Here is a 7,763-nt window from a genome sequence, read left to right on the forward strand (position 1 = left end):
CCTCCACTAGCTTTGTTCATAGAGATGCTTCCTAAGGCACATTTGACTTCACATTCCAGGATGTCAGGCTCTAGGTGAGTGATCACACCATCATGGTTATCTGGGTCATGAAGATCTTTTTTGTATAGTTTTTCTGTGTATTCTTGCCACCTCCTCTTAATATCTTCTGCTTCTGTTAGGTCCATACGATTTCTGTCCTTTATTGTGCCCATCTTTACACGAAATGTTCCCTTGGTATCTCTAATTTTCTTGAAGAGATCTCTAGTCTTTCCCATCTATTATTTGCCTCTATTTCTTTGCAATGATCACTGAGGAAGGCTTTCTTATCTCTCCTTGCTATTCTTTTAAACTCTAAATTCAAATGGGTATACCTTTCCTTTCTCCTTTGTCTTTCACTTCTCTTCTTTTCTCAGCTATTTGTAAGGCCTCTCAGACAAACATTTTGCCTTTTTGCATTTCTTTTTCTTGGGGATGGTCTTGATCCCTGCCTCCTGTACAATGTCATGAGCCTCCATCCATAGTTCTTCAGGCACTGTCTATCAGATATAATCCCTTGAATCTATTTGTCACTTCCACTGTATAATCGTTAGGGATTTGATTTAGGTCATACCTGAATGGTCTAATGGTTTTCCCTACTTTCTTCAATTTAAGTCTGAATTTGGCAATAAGGAGTTCATGATCTGAGCCACAGTCAGCACCCAGTCTTGTTTTTGCTGACTGTATAGACTGTATGGAGAAGGCAATGACAGCCCACTCCAGTACTCTTGCCTGGAAAATCCCATGGATGGAGGAGCCTGGTAGGCTGCAGCCCATGGAGTTGCTAAGAGTCGGGCACAACTGTGCGACTTCCCTTTCACTTTTCACTTTCATGTATTGGAGAAGGAAATGGCAACCCACTACAGTGTTCTTGCCTGGAGAATCCCAGGGACAGAGGAGCTTAGTGGGCTGCCGTCTATGGGGTCGCACAGAGTCGGACACGACTGAAGCGACTTAGCAGTAGCAGCAGCATAGACTGTATAGAGCTGACTGTATAGAGCTTCTCCATCTTTGGCTGCAAAGAATATAATCAGTCAGATTTTGGTATTGACCATCTGGTGATGTCCATGTGTAGAGTCTTCTCTTTTGTTGTTGGAAGAGGGAGTTTGCTATGACCAGTGTGTTCTCTTGGCAAAACTCTGTTAGCCTTTGCCCTGCTTCATTTTGTACTCCAAAGCCAAATTTGCATGTTATTCCAGGTATCTCTTGTCATCCTACTTTTGCGTTCCAGTCCCCTATAATGAAAAGGACATCTTTTTGGGGTGTTAGTTCTAGAAGGTCTTGTAGGTCTTCATAGAACCATTCAACTTCAACTTCTTCTGCATTACTGGTTGGGGCATAGACATGGATTACTGTGGTTGAATGGTTTGGCTTGGAAACGAACAGAGATTTTTCTGACATTTTTGAGATTGTATCCAAATACTGCATTTCAGACTCTTTTGTTGACTATGAGGGCTACTCCATTTCTTCTAAGGGATTCTTGCCCACAATAGTAGATATAATGGTCATCTGAATTAAATTCACTCATTCCAATCCATTTTAGTTCCCTGATTCCTAAAATGTCGATGTTCACTCTTGCCATCTCCTGTTTGACCACGTCTAATTTACCTTGATTCATGGACCTTACATTCCAGGTTCCTATGCAATATTGTTCTTTACAGCATCAGACTTCAATTCCATCATCAGTCACATCCACAACTGGGCATTGTTGTCTCTTTGGCTCCATTCTTCATTCTGTCTGGAGTTATTTCTCCACTCTTCTCCAGTAGAGACACTGGGAATCAGACTTCCCAAGTGGCACTAGTGGTAAAGAACCTGGCTGCTGATACCGAAGACATAAGAGATGTGCGTATGACCCCTGATTTGGGAAGATCCCCTGGAGGAGGGCATGGCAACCCACTCCAGTATTCTTGCCTGGAGAATCCCCATGAACAGAGGAGCCTGGTGGGCTACAGTCCACAGCGTTGCAAAGAGTGAGACATGCCTGAAAGAACTTAGCATGCAGGCATGCACACAGCATAGGGAAAATGAAGACACAGGTTTGGAGAAATGTCCTGAGTCCATCAGGGTCATTTTTGATGTCACACTCATGACCTCTGATGAGGGAGTATGGAGACTAACTAGCAGGGGACTGTGGATATCATGGCTCTTGAACTGATCTGCTCCTAAACATGTAACTGCACATTCTCTAAGGCTCTCCTCCCCCAGTCAGTGTTGAAAAGAACTGAAATACACCAGCTCCCTATTCCTCTTGGCAGGCTGGCCTGAGTCCTAATGAGATGTCTACAGCATACTCTGTGTTAGGGTTTTCTGTCATAACTAGTAACTTCCCAGAGCATAAGCTGGAACGAAACAAAGGGAGATTTGGAGTCGACATTCGCTACAGGAGCATATTTTAATACACTCAGTTTGAATATTTTAAAATTTAATTAACCCCTACTATGAATTATATGATGGAATTCACCAACTCAGAGTCAAACCAGTTCTTACAGCCATTTGATTGGATGTCTTAAGCATACAACCATGTAACAGATTTGTTGAGAGACACAGAAAATCTTTCCCAGTGAAATGTTTAAGGGAATTTTATCAACCACAGTCTCAAAGGACTTAATTTAGGTATAAATGACTCCTCTTTCTCTTTCTGCTGCTGAAACATGGAGCCTGTGAATAATTGGAGATGCACACGGCGGTCCACCCGCAGGACCAGAACAAAGCTTGCAGTGGGCTAACACCCTGGAGGCGTGCCATCTGTTAGCTCCAGGTCTGGGAGAGTCTCCTTTTCTGGCCTTTAAGCTTTTTTTCCTGAACTAAACTAATTAGCCTGCTGTGAACCCAGCTCTGTGCCCAGAGTTGAGAGGGGTGTTTATAGAAGAAACCACCCAGCCAGGATATAGAACTATGAGAAAGCCACAAAGAACTAGAGAAGGGGGCTCAGCTTTGTGTCACCAACAATAAAGACAAGAGATATTCAGACACAAGACAACCCGTGTGTGTGACTGTCCGTGGGCAGGACTCACGAAGAAGCCACATAGGCTTTGCCTGGTTTTTTGGCTGTGCCAAGTCTTAGTTGTGGCATGTGGGATCTTTAGCTGTGGCAATGTGGAATCTAGTTCCCCGACCAGGGATCAAACCCGGGCCCCCTGCACTGGGAGTCTTAACCACTGGACCACCAGGGAAGTCCCTGCCTATAATGTTTTGATGTATTTCCTTTGGTGGTAAAGTGGGTTCCAGCAGAAGAAAGACTTGAAGTGGCTGATTATTTAAATCCTGGGGTCCAATTCTACTTCTTTGACTCATTATTTCTGTGATGTGAGGCAAAGGACTCATCAAACCTTAACCTGTCCTATTCTCAAAGTGAGCATGATAATATGCTTTGTCCACACAAAAGGAGACTGTAAACAGTCAATCCCATCAGCATTTATTATTATTCAGAAGGTATAGTTAACAAGATGTGATGAGTCAGAATACTTTTTTCTTGGCCATACCTCCTATAGTCACCTTTGAAAAGAATTGCACTTAAATAAATTGGAAAGAAAAACCACCTTCCGCTGTATAATTCACCCTGAATAAAGACAATAGGAAGCAAAACAACATTCCACCTCATACATGTATGTATATTTGTTTGTTTCTTATTTTAACCCAAAGAAGGCAGTAATACTTCCAAAGAAGCAAGCAAGCAAGCCAAGAGCCCAGGTTTCGACAGCAGATGACAGCTGAGAGTCCAGGACAAGTTGAAGGCTCTATTTTTAGTTTTTAGTCAAAGAATAAAAAACCAGACCTTCCTGTGGGAATCATCTGCACTGAGTCATGCCAACACCATGAGACTGGAATAAAATAGCTCTATAAGCCAAAGCATTCACTACCTGAAATCAAGAAACGGAAGTAGTTTTTGAGAGTCTATTCTCCTTAAGCTTAGACTTTGAGGGCATTTACCAAAATAAGCATTTGCCCTTAGTCATTCAGTGCCAACGAACCCAGCAGCTGAGCTGGCTCTTCGATGGCAAAAGAGGGGCAAGGGGGCTTTAAAAAAATCAGCCAAATTAGAAATGAAAGATTATTTAAATCCAAAGCAAGGGCTAAAGAGCCAACCACTCTAAATGTTATTCAATCAGTTGTGTGAACGATAATGTCTAAGTTCTCTGCTCAACCTGAATTGACAAGTCTGTTTTCATTTCATCCATTTCATTTCCCAGGGCCAAACACATGGTAGGGTTACTCTGAGAATGCACAGAATGTGAACACAAAAAAATATTCAGTATCATCTAGGTATGACTAGCACTCAGAAATGTAGATGTCATCTGATTTAATGCCCTTCATTTTTTCTCAATTTTCTTTTTTTAAAATTGGCATACTCGCTTTACAGTGTTTTGTTAGTTTCTGGTGTAAACAGTGTGAATCAGCTATATGTATGCATATATCCCCTCCCTCTAGAGCTCCCTCCCACCCCACCCCACCCCACTCCCACCCCTCTAGGTCATCATGGAGCACCAAGCTGAGCTCCCTGTGTTATACAGCATCTTCCCACTGGCTATCTGGTTTACACATGGTAGGATATATACATCAATCACTATCTCCCAATTCACCTGACTCCCTCCACTCCGCAGTAATTGAGACCCAAGAAATTACAATAACTTTCCTCAGTCAAGTAATAAGTCAGTAACAGAGCACAAATACTCAAAGACTATAATGGTTAAAGTCTTGATTTTCAACAAGAGAAAGAACAGGTTCCAAGAAGATAATGGAAGAATCCTAGATTTATAGCTGGAAGCAGTCGCTGAAATCATCTATCCTGACCCTGTCATTTTTAGAGATGAAAAGGAACTAGACAGTAAAGATGCTGTCCCAGCGACGTTCAGCCAGCTGACAACAGAGCTTGGGCTAGAACCTGCATCTTCTGATCTTTGCCTGGGGATCTTTCCACTTTATTAGCATTGAGATTCTTCTCAGGCAAAATTCTAGAATAGATTATTAAACAGATGGCTGGGGAGCATTTAAAAAAGAAAGCAATCATTAGCAGCCAGCATGAGTTCAGTTAGAACAAGTCAGTCATGCCAGGCTAACCTCATTTCCTTCTTGATACAAATGTACACATTTTTGAAGTAGGCAAAATGGGGGTGGGGAGAGGCACGGGGGTGGTATTTGGTGGGGGAGATACTCTAACAGAATTGAGGAGACCCTGCCCACTCCAGTATTCTTGGGCTTCCCTTGTGGCTTAGCTGGTAAAGAATCTGCCTGCAATGTGGGAGACCTGGGTTCTATCAATGAGTTGGAAAGATCCCCTGGAGAAAGGAAAGGCTACCCACTCCAGTATTCTGGCCTGGAGAATTCCATGGACTGTATAGTCCATGGGGTCGCAAAGAGTCGGACACAACTCAGCAACTTTCACTTTTCACTGATGCTGGGAAGTACTGAGGGCAGGAGGAGAAGCAGATGACAGAGAATGGGATGGTTGGATGCCTTCATCGACTCAATGGACATGAGTTTGAGAAAACTCTGGGAGATAGTGAAGAACATGGAAGCCGGACATGCTACAGTCCATGGGGTTGCAAAGAGTCAGATACAACTGAGCGACTGAACAACAAGATGATCGTAGCTAACCTATCTTGGTCTATATTTTCCCTCTCCTTGTTTCCCTGGCCCATGCTGTTTTCAAAACTCCATAATTCTCCATTTCCCTACCTAACACTGGAGCCAGTGAGAATCTATATTCTTTTCTTTTTCATTTTTTATTTTAATTTTTAACTTTTTATATTGGAGGTCAGGTGATTAACAATGTTGTCATAGTTTCAGTTGGACAGCAAAGGGATTGGGTCATACATATTCATGTATCCATTCTCCCCCAAATATTCTTTCTCTTAGCAACTTTGTGTGGCTTGGATTCTTTAACCTTCTCCAAATCAAAAATATAGGACTTACATATTTGCAGAATTTGTTTTGCTTGTGAATACTAAGTATTGAGGAGAAGGCTCATAAATATCATATCCTGAGTCAAGGAAAACATAGGGAATTTTGGATTCACTCGATTTTCCTAGTGCTATTGAGTAAATACCATGCATTCTTAAATGTCAAGAGCCCCAGGAAAGGAGGGAAGATATCATTACCAAGTGATACATGCAGAGATGAACATTCTTAGTTTGTAATGAAATCAAAGTATCAGACTTTCCCATGGATGATCATAGTGTGTATTAATATAGAGGAGTTATAGATGAACTTTGAGAGGATTTTTAAAAATTTGTGAAGGGAGAAGGGGTTTTAAACTATATAAATCTTTGTCAAATTTTTGCCCTGGACTTAACTTACTTAATAACATTGCCCATCACCTGGATGTCAGAGGGAAACCTGAGGTCACCAAAATTTTCTAGATTAAGGAAGATAACCCAGAAATGTTAGTAGAATATATAGAACCTTGATTGCCCAAGACTTCCATCAGATCAGATCAGATCAGATCAGTTGCTCAGTCGTGTCAGACTCTTTGCGACCCCATGAATCACAGTACACCAGGCCTCCCTGTCCATCACCAACTCCAGGAGTTCACCCAGACTCACGTCCATCAAGTCAGTGATGCCATCCAGCCATCTCATCCTCTGTCGTCCCCTTCTCCTCCTGCCCCCAATCCCTCCCAGCATCAGAGTCTTTTCCAATGAGTCAACTCTTCGCATGAGGTGGCCAAAGTACTGGAGTTTCAGCTTTAGCATCATTCCTTCCAAAGAAATCCCAGGGCTGATCTCCTTCAGAATGGACTGGTTGGATCTCCTTGCAGTCCAAGGGACTCTCAAGAGTCTTCTCCAACACCACAGTTCAAAAGCATCAATTCTTCGGCCCTCAGCCTTCTTCACAGTCCAACTCTCACATCCATACATGACCACAGGAAAAACTATAACCTTGACTAGACAAACCTTTGTTGGCAATATAATGTCTCTGCTTTTGAATATGCTATCTAGGTTGGTCATAACTTTCCTTCCAAGGAGTAAGCGTCTTTTAATTTCATGGCTGCAGTCACCATCTACAGTGATTTCGGAGCCCAGAATAAGAGAGTCTGACACTGTTTCCACTGCTTCCCCATCTATTTCCCATGAATTGGTGGGACCGATACCATGATCTTCGTTTTCTGAATGTTGAGCTTCAAGCCAACTTTTTCACTCTCCACTTTCACTTTCATCAAGAGGCTTTTGAGTTCCTCTTCACTTTCTGCCATAAGGGTGGTGTCATCTGCATATCTGAGGTTATTGATATTTCCCCCGGCAATCTTCATTCCAGCTTGTGTTTCTTTCAGTCCAGCATTTCTCTTGATGTACTCTGCACAGAAGTTAAATAAGCAGGGTGACAATATACAGCCTTGACGTACTCCTTTTCCTCTTTGGAACCAGTCTGTTGTTCCATGTCCAGTTCTAACTGTTGCTTCCTGACCTGCATACAAATTTCTCAAGAGGCCGGTCAGGTGGTCTGGTATTCCCATCTCTTTCAGAATTTTCCACAGTTTGTTGTGATCCACACAGTCAAAGGCTTTGGCATAGTCAAGAAAGCAGAAATAGATGTTTTTCTGGAACTCTCTTGCTTTTTCCATGATCCAGCAGATGTTGGCAATTTGATCTCTGGTTCCTCTGCCTTTTCTAAAACCAGCTTGAACATCAGGAAGTTCATGGTTCACATATTGCTAAAGCCTGGCTTGGAGAATTTTGAGCATTACTTTACTAGCATGTGAGATGAGTGCAATTGTGTGGTAGTTT

This window comes from Bison bison, unplaced genomic scaffold, assembly GCF_000754665.1.
Source record: "Bison bison bison isolate TAMUID 2011002044 unplaced genomic scaffold, Bison_UMD1.0 scf7180017864461, whole genome shotgun sequence".
In the NCBI taxonomy this organism is placed as follows: Eukaryota; Metazoa; Chordata; class Mammalia; order Artiodactyla; family Bovidae; genus Bison; species Bison bison.